Below are 19852 nucleotides of genomic sequence, written 5' to 3' on the forward strand. Positions count from 1 at the left end.
TGTGTGTGTGTGTGTGTGTGTGTGTGTGTGTGTGTGTGTGTGTGTGTGTGTGTGTGTGTGTGTTAATAAAAACTGCATTAATCAATGATTTTTTTTCTGTGTGAATTACACACCTCACCTCACATACAGAAGAACGTTTGTGGTACTTTTTTTTGTTGATTGTTTAAGAGCAATAGAGTTAGTTGTTTATCGAATAAGGGCTTTTTTAAACACATACGCACTTGCAGCTAGCTAAACTTTACAGAAACAGGCTTAAACTAAAAACCTGTAATAAGGAATTACCATAAAAGAAAGTTTCGGTTTCGGTTGTAAAAACTAGTTTCAGTCGGACACTAAATATTTTATTTCGAAAGTAGTTTAAATGTAATTAATTTTGCTCGACAAGATTAGTAACATGCCTTGATATTTTGCGGGCATGATGCTGACCAATGTTGCTGCCACATTGAGTGAGCGGATAAAAGGGATGTAAAAACTCGTGATGGAAGGGCAAGGGAGAGCATTTAAATCTGTTTGTGTGTAGGCGGTGCCTACCAGCAGAATCAGAAAAAGCGGTGTATAGAGCTTGATATATGTCAGATTAAGGTTCTGTACCTGACAAGTTACTCTGCCTCTCTCGCGCTCAGGAGACATCGTTTACATATATAATATGTTACGGCAATACAAATGCATCACACACAGTCAGAAAATAACACGTGGTTTTAGCGATAATTGGCCAATTAAAATTCTGAATTTGTGATTCGAAATTGACCAAATTTAGCTTGAATATTAACGACATTATAGCGGAAAGAGAAAAGAGAGAATGTGCGCAAAAATACTAGATTTCTCTGTGTGCGTATGTGTGTGTGCATGTATTGGTGATTGTTGGCGCCCGGCAAAGTAGAAGGAGCGCAAAACGGCAGGAAGATTGTGCGGGGATGGCTTCTTACCGCAATCACCTGCGGCTATTTTAAAGACACTTCCACTTTAATTATACCAAACCGCTCTCGCGATATTACGATATTATGATATTACGAAGCATAAGCCGGGTCCCGGAGATTTAGGGTCGCGGAAAGTTTAAACTCTGTGCACACCCCAAAAACCCATACCAGTACTCCCGTTACGATTTCTCCTCGACCGTTATCTAACTTCGACGATAGCGTTACTGCCGCTTTCGTTTTCCAGTATTCCGAGAAAATACCTTATACTCACCTACCTCTCCCCTGAGTAAATATATAAGACAGTGTAAGACGTTACATTGCCGCAGTGATAACGGAACATCTAACGTAGCAATTCGTGCGGTCGTATTTTTCTGTAATGATATTACACACACACACACACTTCTGTAGAGAAATTTAAGTATCTAAAATTTAATTTATATTGTGCAATATATACGCGCGAGTTTTCTTTCAAGTGTCGTCGTTTTTTTTTTTTCGTTTTAGATAGATACGTAAATGTTTTCTGTGTTTTCTTGAATCAAGCAATTTTTCTACCAACAACACATATATAACGCGCGTCTAACCGTCGTAAAGTCCGCATTATATCGCACAGAAAAAAAATTTTAATGAGAAAGTAAAGTTCGCGGAGAAGCGCGCGGAATGGATTTGGTTCGCATTGGGGGCGCATTAGGGGCCGCACCTTCTCTCGAAAATTCGCGAGTGTAATCAGTAATCAAATTTATTAGTTTCTATTGTCTTGGGGGGTGAAATTCTTTTCCGATTTTATGGCGTGGAAAGACGATATAATAAGGAGAGAGAGCCGCCTCGAGCGAAGCTGCGAGTAACGAGGGAATAAGAATGGCTAGGCGGTCGGGGGTGGTTTCGGGGGCGAGCGCGGCTCCTTCGCGAGAGGGAGGAAAAGGGAGGGAGGGCAAGATTTACTGGACCCGCTAGTGGCCGCCAACTTCGCTAGGGATGCGCCTTTCTCGAAAACATTAAAGCTATATAATAGCGAGAACGCGAGAACTCTTAAACGATCGGTTTGAAGGACGATTTGAGACTGCTTATCGGATTTGTTATTCCGTAACGTGCAAAATTATTCACAGAACTGTGTCTCTTTCTCGAGACTCTTTTTATTTTCCTGTAAGAAAACTATAAATTTTACTCGCGTGCATGTGTTATTTCGACGCTAAATATTGTGACACGTATTTTGACAAACGTACAATCGGTGACGTTAAAGAAAAAAACATACATATATTGTTTTTGCGAAAAGCGATTATCAAATTCATTCCATTTATAACTGAAAATATACGTTCCGCGTAAATGAAAGCCGCGACATCAAGAAGAAACGAGGGAAATAACTCAAATTTTCCAGATTTATTAATTTCCGGAAACGTTCTCGAAGCCGCGAGCGTGTCAGGATCGATTCGCACCGATGACAAGAAATCTGTTGACTCAGGAGAAACGCGCGGGAGGTGGTGGTTGTAATAAAAATAAATATTCCCGGCATATGCGAGAGCCGCGCCGAGAGAGAACGCGGGGGTGTGGGAACGCGAGCGGGGACGGTAAAGTACGGAGGGGGTTGCGCAAGGGGAGAAAAAAAAAAGGTGGCGGAGAGGGCACGATGTCGTTTCCCGCTTGTGTGCTCCATAACGATATATAAAGCCGACATATTTCCGAATAAATCGTTTTTTTCAAATCTCGCGCATAGAACGACCGATAAACTCAACGCGGATAGCTCGTGGCGAAAAGGGGAACGCGCCTTGGTAACGGAAACGCCGATACGTCGCGCGTCGTTTTCCGTGCCGATACTGTTGCACGGATTTTTATTCAACCGCTTGTAATATTTATGAATGATCGGATGTGCGTACGACGTCGCGCGCGAATTCGGCGATGATTTACACCCGGGGTTTTTCGATTACATCGCCTTCTCTCCACGGATCTACGTATATAATCGGAGGCCACAAGTAATTCACATTTTGTTCGCAATGGAATTTTATTACCGCGAATTCATAACAAACGAAATATCGCTGTTGTCGATGCACGTAACGTTTTGTGTTTGTTTCAAAACAAATGAAAATTTTTTTTTTCAATTGGCATTTTCTCGAAATTCTTACGTGTTAAAATCAATCCTATGGACATGTATACAGAATATTGTGTATAGAAATTAGAAACACACTTTGAGAGATTATGATATACAGCACTTTGAAATTTTCGAGAGAGTTACGATTTATAAAAGCAGAAACACAAATCTCTCGGTCAGTTTCGGACGGTTGCTTTCCGAGATCTCGGTAATGGACCCCGGATACACTTTCCCAAAGTGTTTCCGAAGCGATTCTGTGAATCCGTTCTAATACCAGCCGCACACGATACAGACGCATTTGTTATTTCGTTTGTTGTGTATTATCGAAGTAGTATTTTGATTTTTCATCAAATAAACAATCGTTACAAAAGATGATTTTATTTTATATCTAACAAGAATTATGTTTTTGTTTCAGAGCGCTATGGTGTTATGGCAGAGTGTTACTGCAGAGCGTCACGGCGGAACGTTACAGCGGAGCGTTACATCGGAGCGTCACGACGGATCATCACATCGGAGCATCACATCGGAGCATCACATCGGAGCATCACGGCGGAGCGTCACGACGGATCGTTACATCGGAGCATCACGGCGGAGCATCACGACGGAGCGTCACGGCGGAACGTTACAGCAGAAACTGGTCCGATCGGTGAGTGCAAACTTTAGGGCACTAGGTGATGGTTTGCTTTAAATTAGCATACGAACTGTTCTATATAGATGTTTTTTATAGAACAGTGAAGAAAGCGTAAAAATTTGTACAAAAAAGACAAATAATAGCACTCGCGTTTGTGCTTGAAAAGATCATTGTTCTAAAATCAGTAAGCCGTGTCTTTCCCTCTTCCGTTGTCTCCCTCTTGATAAAAGGCATTAACACCGCGTTGTTTATGAGGCGATGTAAGAAACCGACGACAAAACGGGATGAGAGAGATTCAGGGGTGAATCGAGACGAGACAGGAAAACAAATGGTGTCGGGATTCTCCGGGCTAAAAAATTGCACATCTGTTTACATTAATACCCAGTCATTAGAGAGGCTTAGTGTCAAAATTCCAGCTGTTATTTCCTGCGTCGCGCGAAAATGCGATCGCGCGCGCGCGCGCAAATTTATCGAAACTGCGGAAGAGTAAATCTTGATTAATTGAGAAGTTAAAAAATTATTTTAATCGCGGAGAATTTTTTTGGTTTTTTAACATGGCAGAAATGTCGCCGCGAGACATTTTTGTAGAGTCCAACTGCACGAATCGCGCAGCGCGTCTTGCTATTTCTCCTCCCCTATTGTCTGTTGAAGAAGAAGAAGAAGATACGGTTTGCTCGATAAATTCATCTTTACGGAAACACAAACGATTGTTTTCCCAATGAGTCCGGGATAAGGACGTAAGCGGAAATGAGGAAAGGGGTGGCGTAGGGAGGGTAGGGTTCGCGTTACCGTCGCGAAGGCTCGAAGAACGAGAGAGAATAGGAGCGAAAGGAAGAAAAGCGGAGGAGGAGACGGAGAAGGGAGATGGGAGAGACGTTGGAGGACGACCCGAGCGTTCATCGGACATTTATCCAATTAACCGATTCGAGTCGAGTAACCGGGGGTCAGGAGATCGTTCTGATACCTATACACACTCTCTCCACACGTATATACGTACGCGCCCTTCCGCGTTCCTCCGCGGGATCGTACGGATACCAGAGAAAGCTCCATTAGGTACATATACCTAATGCCGAATGTTGATCTGTTATGTTTAATTACAGGGGCTGATATTGACGGGTCGGTATGTGCCTCGAAGAGAGGAGGAAGCGCGGTTCCGCGGCGCGGAAGGGCAGGAGGGTGGGTGGGATTGGTTCCGGTTGCTTGTTCGCAAAGTCACCCCTTTCTCCGTGCGGATCCGAGCGGAGGAGAAGCGACGGAGGCGCTCTCGGGCACTGTCGAACGAAATGGCCAGCAATATTGTCGTCGTGGTCCGAGGGATTTGCGTGGGGCGGATCGGAAGGGGTTGGTAGGGGGCCGCCCGAGTGACACGGGAAATTAATTATACGCTCCTGGAAGTCCTGACCTCCGATAGGACACCCGAAGCAGACTGCGCCGTTTACGTTTCCCCGCGTCTCTTCCGCGTCGCGCTCGACGTTCTCTTATTTTCCGATGATGAGAATCGGCTTCGTTTCTTTTCCCGTGAGCGTTTCGACATACCGGCGGCATGTCGAAGACGTCCTTTGAGATGTCTGCCTTTGTCTGAGGCCAACATAACGTTTCCGTGAAATCGAAAAATCCACAAAGATGATTTCGCATTCATAATTTTTGCGATAAGAAAGATCGCGAAATAAAATTATTTTAGGAATAAAATTTATAGACAGTCTCTTTCTCTTACACTCTCTCTTGGCAAAAGAATATCTTGCATATATGTATATTTTTTAAATTTAATATTCTTAACAGAGCAAGATATATCGTTAACCGCACTTTCAAGAAGCCGCGAGTACAATGCCGTGCTAATATTGGTTACAAATTAACTCTCTCTCGTAACTTGCTGTAATTACGCGATGTGTTACACACAGCGCGGTTGTGTGTTACACACGGTGACAAAGTTATTGAATCGTCGAAGAAACCGCAATGACGTATATCTATTTATTTTGCGTGACGGGGTTTGCAGGAGAATATTGCATTTCCAGTCTCCGCAAGCTATCTCTCTTCATTTGTCTCCTTCCGACGTCGACTTCACCCCCCTGGATTCTATAATCCGCTTACGGCATGGACTCATTACACAGCTCACATTATTAATACCGCGTATAACGTATTCTTATTAGTTATTCTCGGAAGTATAAAGTCAGCTCTCTCCTTATCCGCATAGCTGACACTGTCTGCTTGCTGTGAAACTCCGTTAGAATTTGTTACCGTTTCTCCATTATAGCCTCCGGAATATTATTCTCGTGTTTCTTCTGTCGCTTTAATATTGCGCGCGAAATCACATTGATAAATATTTTGACATCGCAAGAGTTAATGTCCTCTTAAAACCATTTATTACGCGTTCTTTAAATGTGGAAACGTTAATTGAAAAAGAAAAACGAAAAGAATTTCTTATATAAATATTAAGATAAATATCAATAATCCGAACACACTGATGGCCGGATATTTTTAGTAAAAAAATCATTGTTACATTTAAATACTTTGTTATAATTATTTTCTTAATACGTTCTGCCAGTAACACACTTGTCCGATCGTGTTGACATTTTGTCTTTACATCTGTTTAACAATTGCGGAGAAATAATAGCCGCAGGTAATTTATCAAAAACAAAAAACAAAAAAAACATTACGTATACGCGCGAATTTCGGTAGACAAGACTCTCTCACTCGTTCGCTTGATTGTTAATAAAGGATTATGCGTGCGAGAGTGCGAGCGCGGGTATGCATGTCATCTGGCGTTGGAACTCGAGAGACCGGGGCTCTCTCTCTCCGGCATAGATTAGGATGCGTCGTGTTCACATGCCGGCTCGCTTCTTAGACACCGAGATGGCAAATAAGGCAGTCGGATTCTAATTGCCAGTCATAAATCAGGGACAACACCTGCACGATTCCGAAATGTTTATGGGGGTGGTGCTGTTACATCCTTCATTAGAAGGACGACGAACGGACGAGATGACGAACTGATTCAAGTTTAACCGACGCGCTGTGACATTAGTATTACTAATTACGTTCGGCAATCAGCGGCACGTGTCATCTCAACGTCTCGGTCTCGATATGATTGTTGTGTCAAAGACAGACTCGCGATGAGACTAAGTAACAGAACACATTGACGACTTTCAATGCGGATGACAATTTTTTTTTTCCGCGTTCGAAAAAAAATCGCAAATTAATTTAAATTTCTTCTTATCTTGTTACTCCGTCTCGAAGGGGTTAAGACAAAATTTTGTGTCGTAGCGCGTAACTCGCGCGATGTGAACGAGGGCGTTGTAAGGGAATTCGGACCGATCTCATTGTCGTTTTCCTGCCGAGCGTCGAATTAGCCTTGGAATTAACGCCGAGAGACACGACGACGAGAGGCAGAGATTAGCGGATATGTAAATTAAGCGACTCCTTCGTTGCGCGCGCTGTTTGTCATTTTTGTCGAGCCGTTTAGTTGAGAAACCGTCACGGTTACGTAATGCCATAGCGCGGACGCACGGAAGATAAGGAGTTTTTTTTTTATTGCGTAAACGGATGGGATTAGCGGGACGGAGCTCTTTCTCCGGAAGACAATATAAATTTCTGAGTCCGCGTATAAAGAGCCGCGATCCTCCCCACGGAGAGGAGACGGCAATCGACTCTCTTTGAGCAACGTAAAGCGAGAAGAGTCGAGCCAACAAAACTAAGAATAATAAATAATACATTTGAGTAACACAGAGAGGGGGGAGAACTCGGCTCTTGTGTGCGTGTGTGTGTTTCTCGTGTTATAACAACCCGCCCTTCAGAAGCGGCGCGCGCCCTGTGGAGGACGAAGAGGGCAAGGTGCGAGAATGAACGTAATGAAAAACTGGGGCTGCTTAAATAAAATAAAGCTTGTCGGCATATTAGTAGCGAGAGAAGGACGTACTTTATCTTTCGCCGTGTTTTTCGCCGCTTAACAGTTTCTCGCCGGTCTTCTAAAACGTCACGTGACGAAGATGAGATTAGCACGTTTGTTTACTCAGACTAGTAATTTATTATTGATCGAGTTGCAGGATAAACAAGATATTACGTGGCCGATGTAGTTTTTAGATTTATCGGTTTTTCCACCGCGCGCGTGGAAATCTCATCACTCGCCGCGGTTACGCGTATAGTTTTCATGTTGCGCGAACTACGACCGCTATCGCGCGAAAATCAAGAAGGGTGAGCCTAAGCGTTTCATCCCCCCAAAAGGTTTTCGCCGATCGATTACCATTTCCAAGGTCATCCGAGTTTTCCGGCCGTGAACATTGCGTCGAATGACCCATTTCGATGGTCGAGGATTCGAGGAAGAAAATCCTTACTTAGATATAGAGTCGAAGAGAAACTTTTTTCGCCAGTATCTTGCATCTCTCCCACTATGTTTTTTTATCTTCTCTTTCCGTCTAACGCGGTGAAGATGGTATTTATTAAATATTTACACAAAATTTTTTTCTCTCCCTTTCGCGCGTCCGGTCTTCAGAAAATATACAAATTGACATTAGAACAATCAGAATCGAATGTATATCTAATATTGTCACATCCGTCAATTTGACGAGAAATATTTGAAAAAAAAACCGTCTTATAAAATCTACTCGGGACATTTCTGTAGTTTGTGAAATAAAACATTTGAGATCCGTCACTTTCAACGGGCTCGGTTGTTCGGGCGTTAAATACTATTTAAAAGAAGAAATCGTTTGACGATCTTTTTATGGCAAAGGAAGATGATCGGCGAGAGACGGAATTTGGAAAATTCAAGGTTGCGCGTTCCCCCGGGAGAATCGCGAATAGAGAGAGCCGCGTTCACACACACACAGAGAAAGAGAGAAGAGAAGCAACGAGAAGTGGGAGTCGCTCGGTGGCAAGATTACGGCGAAGTTGCGCTCATTTAAATAATGCGCACAATAAAGTATGCAATGGCGAAAGCGGAGGATGGGCCGGGTTCCGTTTTAGTTCTCTCTCGTTGCGGGAGCGTCGGAAATGGCGCTCCCGGGTGCAGTCACGTACTTTGAAGAAGAAGCGAAACAGCCAAACACACGCACACGCATGAGCGCGCCTCTTCAAGCGCGCAAAGATAATCTGCGGGTTGAAAGTTAAGAGGCAAGTAACATTTAGTATCTTCGTCTGTTTCTGATTCATTTAATACTTTCGGCTCGGATATTTTAATGAGCAATTAATTTTAATCACAGCTGTTAATTACGTTTTTGTATGTAATTTTTACATATAACTAAAATTATGTTTATATATAATATTGTATATTTAATTGTATATTTAACATAATCGATACACTGTGTGTGTGTGTGTGTTACGATAAAATACGAGAGAGTCAAAATTTTTTTGAAACTCATATAGAGCGCAAAAGAGTCTCAAAGCTCTCTGCTAAAAATGTCAAAGAATACGAACTCGCGCGGGTTCTTTTAACACGCAGCGTTGTGACCGGCGCGAAAAGTAAGCGGTCGAACGAAGAATACGGCCGAAGGAGGGTCGGGCAAAGCCTTTTCTCCCTAAGGGTTGCTCGCGGCTCGAGGGCCAGAGAAGCGGTCGGTCGCTCGTGTTTTTGCGAGCTGTTTCTGCTGACCACTGCGGCTTTTCCCGTGCGGTCATCTCTCGTCGCCTCCCAAAGCTTGTAGAGTCGCTTATTGCCTCGAAGCTCCTGTTAACCGCCTTCTTTAGCTTCCTCTGTCCCGTATCCCGCCACCCCCTTCGTTTCTTACGCGTCAATCCGTGGAACGGATGAAGGTCGGATTTTTGTGAACGATCCCTCTCTACTTCTTCTAATTTTGTATCGAACACGTTTGTTTAATGACTGACGTCGTTTCCGAACCGTTGAAAAAACCAATTTCAACTTTTGTTTTTTTACAACAGTTTGTTTTTCGAAACATTTTCTTTCCTCACTTTTCAATTTTACGAGAGAGATCTCTCGATTTTTGCAAAGCAATAGAAAAAATGGGATAATAATTAATAAATAATGAGAAAGAATTACACAAAGGAAACCGCTTGCGTCCATTCGTTTCTGATAAACAGCGAACGCGCGCTAGCGCGACACTTTATTTTCATTTAGCTCGCGGTAGTTCGGCGAAGCATTACTTTAACGTTTTACACGGCCGGAGCTTGCTTTGATACGGGGGCGGAGAGAAACAAGTAAATTGCGCAAGTGAAAATTCCACAGCTCTGCGAGAACGTAATCAGTACGGCACACTTCGCGCGAGCGCGGCGCTTGTTTCCAGGTGGAGGGAATACAATGTCCCGGGGCGATCACTTTGTGAAGATTCGAGGTAGCGAGGTAGATCCTTTATACACACTCGTCCTCCTCCCACCCCGCCCTCTCAAGCGGACTCTCTCCTGTGTTCGGCCGGTTGATTTTAACACGTAATAAGATTCGCGGACGGTAATGTTACATGTTTTGTACTCCGCGGCTTGTTATCGCAACATAAAATTACACAACACGCCGCCGCCTCCTCCATTAAAGGGCGGCAAAACATTTATAAGTATCCAGCGGCGCCGCGGGCGCGTAGCGAAATAAAGTCCGTTCTCTTTCTCTGAAACAAAAGCGGTTTTTTATGAGAGATAACGCGCGAGTCGCGCGGTTTAAGGTACAATCGTATTTGTATACGGGAACGCCAATCGACATTTTTTTTTTTTTAACCGCTTGCTTGGCGGAATTTAATCGACGCGGCTCATCCAATTTGCCATTTTAAACGCGCGGCCCGATAAAGAGGAAGATAATGATGTTTGTTCGACAAAATCATCTTATACGAAAGAGTCGCATCAAAATTGTTTGCTCGCGATGTTGTAAAAATTTTCAAGATTCTGCGCGTCTTTTATTCTCCGACCTTTCCAAAACTTATTTGTGAAACTATACGGAACAAGCGTTGTGAAACGCTCGCGTGAAAAATCGGATCGAAGGTCTTTAACTACAGTTAAGGGAGATTAGTGCGCGTGATATTAGATCGGGTCGATGGTATTTCGGAACATACATTCTTGAGCATGCGCGCATGCAATATGTAAAGTTAACGTCACGTAATTGAAATTGTCGGTAGCGTAAACTGGAGGATATTTCCGGATTAAACACCGAGAGAGAGAGAGAGAAAGAGAACGAGCGAGCGAGCGAGCGCGGCAACAACTGTCGCATAGTTTTGCATCCCTCCCCGACCGGACAATTAAGCGAATTACATGTAACAGCTGAACATTAACTCGTAATGTGACCCTTCATTTACTCGACCGTTAGCCACACCTACCACCCCTCAAGGGTGCGTACTTATCATCTTCCCTTCGTCCCTTCGATCTCCCGTTCTAATCCCGAGGTACGGATTTAGTTTGAGAAGTAGCCATCTAAACTACACGCTCCGTCCGTTTTGCCGCGACTTGAGTGTAATTAATGCGTATAACCGCGCGGCGTTGCGTGCGCGGTTTATCATTCACGTGAACATTTCGATTGGAATTGAAAACGGAAAGAGAGAGGCGAAAATTTACACGCACAAATGTGCTGCGAAAGAACGTAAACAATATCGTAAATAAAGAAACGACAAAAACTGGATTCAATAAATTCGAGTAACAAATAATAAAATAAAGAGACCAACCGGATCCGATGAACACGGGTGACGATAGGTTGTAAATAAATAATTTATTGTAACACAATTAAACCGCGTCGACGTTACGATTGTATATGGTCCTTGTCAATGTTACTCGTTCGGTCAATTTAAATATTAAAAAAAAAAAAAAAAACAGATTAAATAAGTAAAATTTTACGACGCAAAATAAATGTCAGTACAAACAGTATGTTAGCACTCAATGATCACAAAGGTGATGTGTAGCGCGCGAAGAGGGGATGTTATCGGCGATCCTCTCCAAGTTCAAATTACTGCCGGTATTTGCCTTATCTTCGTCCCTGGTAAGCCACCGAAGAATAACTACCAAAGATATCGGCTCTACATATGTATCAGCTCTCGACGGAAAGTAGATAAAGAAGTGGAAACAAAACGGTGCGAAGTCGTTACGTACTACCATTTAAAGGAATATTATCTATCTGTTGAGACCTCTTTATCAGCTTTCCATACGGTAATTAAAAGAAGAGAGAAAAAGAAAATTTTTTCGCCGTCTCGCACGCGAATTTTCGGAACAACGCGACGCGCGTCGTCGGCGATGCTAGAGTCGGGTAGAGCGACGCGCGTCTTGAGATAGCACGGGGGGAAAAAGAAGGAAGATGGAAAATCGACTGTCAGCTGGCACTCGAGAGGGTGTTGAGAGCCGTCTGCGGACGAGTTTCTAGTTGCGAAATATTTGTAAATATTTTCTCTTTGTGAGAGCCGGCAGAAAACTGAGGAGAAAGGCGTGTGGGTTGCGAGGGGGAAGGAGAAGTTTTCTCCTCCGCCACATCCCGGGGAGCGCGGGATGATTCAAGGGGTGGAGAAAAGAATAAAAGCTTTCTGCTCTGTACGTTTGACGGTCAAACGGATTCTGTATTTGGCAAAGGCTCGGAGCGCCGGTCCGGGCTATCTTCAAAGAAATGCCACGGTATTTCGCGCGGTGCGTTTTCCTATGATTAATGCCGGGCGTGTAATGGGTTGTTTGCCCTCAAAATATATTCCAGTCTCTGGTCTTTGACGATCTCCTGTAGATAGATGTAGAGTATTTACGACGCCACGTAGCATATTCTGCCCGAAATCGAGGAGACGTGTGTGCGCCACGTGTGTGTGCGCGTGTGTGTTACGAATGGGGGAAAGAGAGGAGAGGCGTATTCATCCACCTACTCGAATTTTGCAACTACCAGATAAAGTATTCTCTTCCACGCGAAACGATATTATTTTGCTTGGCAAACGGAAATTGAAATGCTTGTTCGCGGCGAAATATACGTGAGCGTTGTGTTGTTCAAATGGAATTATGCTAATTTAGATTTATGCTAATTTAAATGGATTATAATGTATCGCGCGCGAGCGCAATGTTGTGTCTTCGTCGTGTGTCAATTAACTTTTGAAAAAATCGAACGAACGCTGAGAAATATCTCTTAAATCTCTCTCTCTCTCTCTCTCTTTTTCTAAATCGCACGGGTTTTAAATTTTGTAACGCGCGACTTATTTACGCAAAAAAAAAACACTATTTTCCGCTCACAATCTTTTCTCGGTTGCTTTCATCACCTCTATAATTATTCATGTTACCATTTATTACGAATAAGCGGCTATTAAACATATTTCACGCGGTCAGCGAGCGGGAAAAAGCTTGGCAACACGCACGCACGGTAAGCAAACGCGTAAGTAATTAAGTGGATCCAGGTGTTTTCGCAGAAAGGACGTAAAATTAATGGGAGTCTGTAACGATAGATACTCTAACTCGGGGCAGATCTTTCGCCACGCGTTGGATCGTCGAATCACGCAAGAGAGAGCGAGAGAGAGAGAGAGAGGGAAAGAGAGAGAAAGAAAGAGAGAGAGAGAGAGAGAAACATCCACGATCGGTAAACAAGCGAGGGTCGTTAAAGCAACGGTTAAACTGATGACTGTAGGCCTGCGGGGGTGTTTAGGAGGGTTGTTTACGGCTACTTTCTCTCTACGGTCAATAAGGTCCGAACCACCCCCCGGGAAAGACCGCGGCGATGTCTGTCCATTCAGTCTTTCTTATTCGCTGACGATGCAACCATTGACCATTGCTATCGTATTTGCCAAAGATAGAAAATGCGTCTTTAACCCTCCGTTACACGGTATGTTTGCCCTTCCGATCTCACTTTAATCGGAATATATCTTATGCAGGATTCTCCTCCTGAAACTGTGTGTGTGTGTGTGTGTAGCGCGTGACGATTTAACAAGCAGTCTTAATTAGTTGGATATCAATTTTTCCATCGAGAAAGAAACAGAAATTTTATTTTTTTGTTTTTGCGTAAGTAAATTTCAAAAATAAGAATAAAACAAACGCAAGTAAAATAAAAAATATCACTCGCCGATGACAATGCCGTCGCGAATGTCGCTCGCGAAAAAACAAAGGGAACGCGGATAGGGAGAGAACGGCGGTAGACAGGTTCGGGGGGGAGGGAGGAGGGATGACGCGAAGATAGAGCATTTGCATGTGGCGATCGACCACGTGGAAGCTCCGCTCGCTTCATCGCACTTTCCTTTTAGCCGAATCTTCCATATGATTTTTCCGAACACACATCAAGACACTTTCGGTTATAAATCTATGTATATATTGTGTTTTCCGTACGCGATTTGTTTTTTTTTTCTTATTTTACCTCGCGAACTTTTTGCATACGTATTACAGTACAAACGCGAGTAATGGCTTCGTAGATATGTGATACAAATGTTATTTCAAATATACTTTTTATCGCCACTCTCTTAGAGTAGAATCAGCGCGTTGCACTGAAAATCAATAAATATTTACTGACTGATTGATGAGTTCAATATTTACTGATTTTCAGTGCAATGCACTGATTCTACTTAATAGAGCATCGTGTGCTCCTTTTGCATCGCAGCGCGATGAAACAAAAATTTAACGTATAGACGTTACTCAAGCCGACTTGGCAAATGTGGATTAAAAAAGTTGCACGCGCACAGTATCAAGGATGTTGCCACACCGGTGGCGAAGACGAGGGAGAGAAAGCGCGTCGAACTCGGCGTGGAAAACGGGTTGCTCTTCGAGATTGGCGGCTGCCGGAGCGAAACGGCGCCCTTATACGCGCACCGATGGAATTGTGTTTGTATTTTAATGAGGGGGCTATGCTAATCCCTCTCGCGCGGGGCATACAGCCGCGCCCTCCGCAACCCTCTTCTCTCCGTCTCTCTCTTCGACGACGAAGAAGAGCTTCGTTTTTCCATTTCGCGGCTGCCGCAAACGGCGCTGAACCGAGCCGCGTTCGAGACTGACGAATAAATTCGCACTTCACTTGTGTATTTGCAAATTTCAAAGGGGACCGGCCCCCCCACACAACCGCCCGATTGTTTTAATATCGTTTTGTCGCGTGCACGCAGAAGGGTAAGCTACGCGGAAGGAATTACAGGATAAACGGGGCGGGCGAGAATGTTCTCCGTCTCTCCGTTCGAGCCACGTTGTAAAAAGTGACACGCGAAACTCGAGCGACTTTCCGCGTGAGCCTCCCCAGGGAGGATTGATAATAAAAAAAAACTGACAATTGATAACGGGGAAAAAAACTCAGAGGAAAGAGTAAATAAAATTTAGCTCAGATGAGTGATCCACGTATCCTCGCGAAAGCTTCTCTTGATACGCGCGTTTCTAACACCCTTTTGTGACCCAGTGCCATAATTTCAGCAATCGATATCGTCCATACGCGCGACTACGTACGTTACGTACGTACACGTTCGTTTTCATTCCCGGACAGTCAGAGTTCTCCCCCATATCAGAGGGTCGTTAGTCTTTAAAGAGGGCTCATCGGGCTTAGGCTTTTAACTCCCGCGTCCCGCGATATATCGCTGCTTCTTTCTTTCTTTCTCCCTTCGGTCACGATTTTTATCAATCACATCGGTATGATTTGATGCAATTGTTAATTTCGGAGCGCGCGAAAGATGCGTTCGAACACTTTTTAACGCTTGAGAGAGAGAAAGAGAGAAAGAGAAAGAAAGAAAAATACGAAACACGTTCTTCCGCGTTAAAAAAAAAAAAAGCATTTAAATATTGAGGTATTCAGTGTGGTTTGCATATTATCTTAGTGAAAGTTTTTTAATCAAAATACCCGCGTGTTTTTACATAAAAAGTACATGTATTTGTACACGTGCCGCATAAACGGGACATTTGTATCGTGCGTGCGGATGTAAATTTTTTTACTTCTTTTTTTTTCTTATGTTTGGGCACGTGCGTGCGTGTGTGTGTGTGCGTGTGTGCCGGAGGACACACATTATGAATGTGAGGCAACAAAACGCGGGAGGCAAAGTCCATACGCTACGCGACGAGTCACCATAGCCGAGTAGCCATTACAGGACGGCCAAAGAGCTTTTTTCCGAGGGAGTGAACTTGGAAAAAAGTAACGAAACTCTTGGCGGTACACACACACACACACACACACAAGGAAGTTAGATCAATAGGGGCCAATCTAATCGAGTCCGATGTATTTACAGATCACTGGCCGGCCAATAGGACGTTATTTCCCTTCTCCCGTATCGAATTCAAATGGTTTTCATCGATTTTCGGTAACATTATCCCCTGGAATAATTGCGCTTCCTGCAATTTGTATAATTTTCCGTAATTTCGTTAACATTTACACGCGTCTATTGTGTGCTCGGTCACATAATTTTGTGCCCTCGAAATTGCGCGAATGTCGCGTCGCGAGAAAGTACAATAGAATTGCGAGATAAACAAAAAGTTTCTAAGAAGAGCAGAGGTCAGATATTTTTATACGTAAATGTTATTAAAATCTGCGCTATTTATTGCAATATATTTCGTTTAAACAGAAATAACGTTTCTGTCAAGACGCGTTATTTCGATTGCGCTGATGAATAAATCGGCTATATTGCGTAAAGCGCGCCAACAGATGGATCTTGAGAAATAATTGCTTTCGTGAGAAGAGAGCATCGTCAATTTAGATCTCCGGATATTCTCGATAACGAAGTGCGCAAGAATCGTATTCCGGTGGAAACTGAATTAAGTAACGTGAAATACGCAACGTCACACAGACGCGGCGCGGAGAGACCGCCGACGGAAGCCGGGACGGAACAAAAACAGCGAAGCCGCTAATCTTTCTCGCGGGCGTGAGAGACGGGGGGGGGAGGAGGGGGAGAGGGAGGCAGCATTTAATCGGCGCCTGGTTGACACAGCGCGGGGGTCGTTTCGCCCCGGTCTTCCGCAAATATCGCGTTTCCGTCGGCGCGATGTGTACGAGGCCTGCTTGAAATTTTCCACGTTTCTCCTCCCGGTGGAGGTGGCCTTTTTACCTTCCCCTCAACCATCCCTCCTACTCGCAGGAGCGACGTTTCGCGTTGGAATCGAAAACGGGCCAGGCGGCGCCCGGCAGCGGCAGACGGTTTAAACAATCGTCGAAGGGAAAACGAGGCGGAAGAAAAAAAACGGCGAGCTAGGGTGGTGGTCCCGCCTCTCTCTCTCTTTCTCTCTCTTTCTTTCTCTCTCTCTCTCTTTCACGGCCGCTTCGCTCCGTGAGTCCGTGATACATCGAGATATCGCCGAGAGTCGTTGTTGACCGAAGTTTCGATGATCCCGACCGGAGAAAGATTCAACTCGTGCCCGTGGACGATTATATGAGGGGGCGGTGGACGGCGCCAACCCGAGCAGACACGAGGGTGAACCGGCTCCGGCTATCGATGTATTTTCAATACCGAGACAAAGCGATATAATCCGCGTTTAATTGGAAAACTTCACCTCGGCCGACCTTCCCTCGCCGATACAAATCGCGCGGGAGTGAGATATCGCGGCTATCACCCCCTTCCTCCCTTCCCGATTTCTGCCGCTTCTCGATCGCCAAGGCCGCCACGCCGCGAATTTGTTTTCGTTGGCGGCGTCGTTTGGTGATTCGAGCGATCGCGGTGTTTACGTACAAAATAACAAAAACCATCGATTGCCATTATTCTGTTTATCTCGCTAAATGATAACGCTGAATAAAACATTGTTCGCCGCGAGAATATCCTTGACCAGCAAATAAAAGATCGATGGCATTACTTTTCGTTTAATATTTTACGTTCGCTAAGACACGGTTAAAGATCCGGGGACCTTATATATATATATATATTTGCTAGCTTCTTAATCAAAGCGACGTATTAATAGTCTTACTTCGCAATTTTCAAATCTTTACTTACTTTTTTATTTTCGTTACAAATTAAAAGACTGAGATCTCAAGCTGATTCATTTTTCGCTATTATAATCAATATCAAAAGCAAATCGAGTTTCAAAAGAGTCGATTTTGCGAAAGTAAAAGTACGTAAGCATAAAAAAAAAAAAAGAAGAAGTACGAACACAAAATTGATGCGCATCAGGAAGATCGCCGGGCAAGTACAACGCCGAGCGGCTGAAGTTAGTTATCTCGAGGGATATTTTACGAGATTTTCTTGGCCGCGCCATCTCGCGTATACTATATATATATATCCGTATTTTTCTTTTTTTTTTTTTTCCTACCACGACGTCTAAAAGACCTCGCCTAGGATGGGGTTAAATTTGAAAAGTTTTTAAACGCGTTTTGTGTCTCACGTCTCGTCGCCCTCGAGGTGTAACTCGAGGCGGAACGAGCGAATTCCTGTTTGCTCGTCAGTCATGTCGTTCCCGTAACTTTTTGGAAGATGATTAACCCGATGTGACGTTGGAAAATAACACCGCGGGATAACATCATTGTTCCGCGAGCAGAAGATAATAATAATGCACTCCTTCGTTTCTCTCTCTCTCTCTCTCTCTCTCTTTCTCTCTGATTTTAACATCAAATTCTCTCACCCGCGCGCGCTTGTTTATTAGTTCGATTTTAATTGGATTGGGCGAAGAAGAGATTTCGCGTGGCAAGCTTTAGTTGCCAGAGACTTTGTCGTAAGTCAGACCCCGGCGTGTAATTGAATAAGAAAAGTCACCTATACACGGATTCGCGAAACCAATTAAATTACCTCATTTTCCCGGGCACGATGAGGCGGTGATAAGCAGCCGATGGAACATTAAGAACTTAAACGAGCTCTAGGCGCATTCTCTTTCTCTCTCTCTCTTTCTCTCGACCGATAGAAATGCCATTAGCTCGGCTTTTTTTATTTCACTCGCCCGGTTGTTCCGGTGTATTTCGGGACACACGAGAACATCTAATTCCTCGGGAGAATCGTCGGGTTATACGTATACATATGTATATGTATATATATATATATATACATATGTATATATATACGCGCGAGGTGTGGGGATATTGACGGCGATTGGAACGACGGGTGCGCGATGGATCCGCGGCCCGAGGATTTTTTTATCTCTGCCAGATAATCGCAATTGGGTTCGAGCGGCCGCGCAATGTCGGAAAACATTCTCGATATTTGCAGATTGCAATGAGACATGCGAGGGCCGGGTGCTTTTTTGCCCTCTTTCGAGCCTGATTTAGACGAGATACACCCTCGGCCCCGGTAATGGCCCGTCCCCCCAAGTCCGCTTCCATCACTCCCCCTTCCGTAAGGGGGCACAACCTCTCACTAGTACCGAAATCCTTCCGAAAGAAACTTCTCATCCCCCCGTCGCGAAGCACGTCGGCCGCTCAATTTACTTCGACTTCCTCTTCTCTCTCACCCCTGGTTCTTTCTCTTCGCTCTTCCCGCGTATCGGAACGCACAGGTGTCAATTTATTTACGTGTACTTGTCGGGAATCTCGAAGAGATGATTTTTTTTTTTTTTTTTTTTTTAATTGTTTCGCGAACAATTTATCGCGCCAAGTTCTCGCTCGCTCTGATTGAACGACGAAATTAGCGATGCTCGAGAATATTCGCGCCGAGGGTCGCCGAGCGTCTTTAGAAGCGCGATTCGTGCCATTCGCGCGAAAACAAATTTCTCATCGCCGCGAATTTTTCCTCGGCGCGCTCGCAATTAGTAAACGTAAGGAAGAAGGACCCGTCGTAAACCAAACGACGGAAGACGACGCGTAATGGAACAAAAGTCGCGCGAGATCCTCTCCGCACTCTCGACGACGGGGGAAGAGAGAGAGAGAGAGAGATCCGCCGTCGTTATTACGGTATCGCCCGTGTCCGTCGCTAAAGAAGAACAATTAAAATATGACAATCGTTAGATTTAATTATCGAGACAAAAGGACAGCGCGCGCGCGCGCGCGCGCACGCAAACGAACCGCTTCCCCACCTCGTACCGATAAGAATGCTGCGCGCAGCTGAAAACTTGAAAGACATTTAAAAGCACGGCCGAAAGGGGTGGCCGCCGTCGTCTCATGCCTGATTTCTCTGCCACAGTCCTTGCTCGGCGAGTTATTATTAAGCACAGGACATAACAATCAAAGAAGGAATCTTCCGAGTCATTTATTACAAGCGTTATGACAATAACAATTATCGTGGGGGCCGCAATTTTCCGTCAGAGAGACTGACATTTTTTTTTTAGACTCATCTATGCAGCGATATAAAGAAGTCGTTATAATCGACATTATAACGTTATATTACATTTTAACTGTGCAGTTTTGTTTTTTTTTTTTTAATTTTTTTTTTTTAATTTTGTCTCTCTACGGCAGTATCATCAATCAATATTTTAATAGAAAAAAAGAAAAAATATAACAGTATAATTTTCTAGATAGTTTTGTGTACACGATATTTGCTTTGATCTAAATTC

The sequence above is a fragment of the Pseudomyrmex gracilis genome, unplaced genomic scaffold (genome assembly GCF_002006095.1).
Source record: "Pseudomyrmex gracilis isolate BER0280 unplaced genomic scaffold, ASM200609v1 scaffold_95, whole genome shotgun sequence".
In the NCBI taxonomy this organism is placed as follows: Eukaryota; Metazoa; Arthropoda; class Insecta; order Hymenoptera; family Formicidae; genus Pseudomyrmex; species Pseudomyrmex gracilis.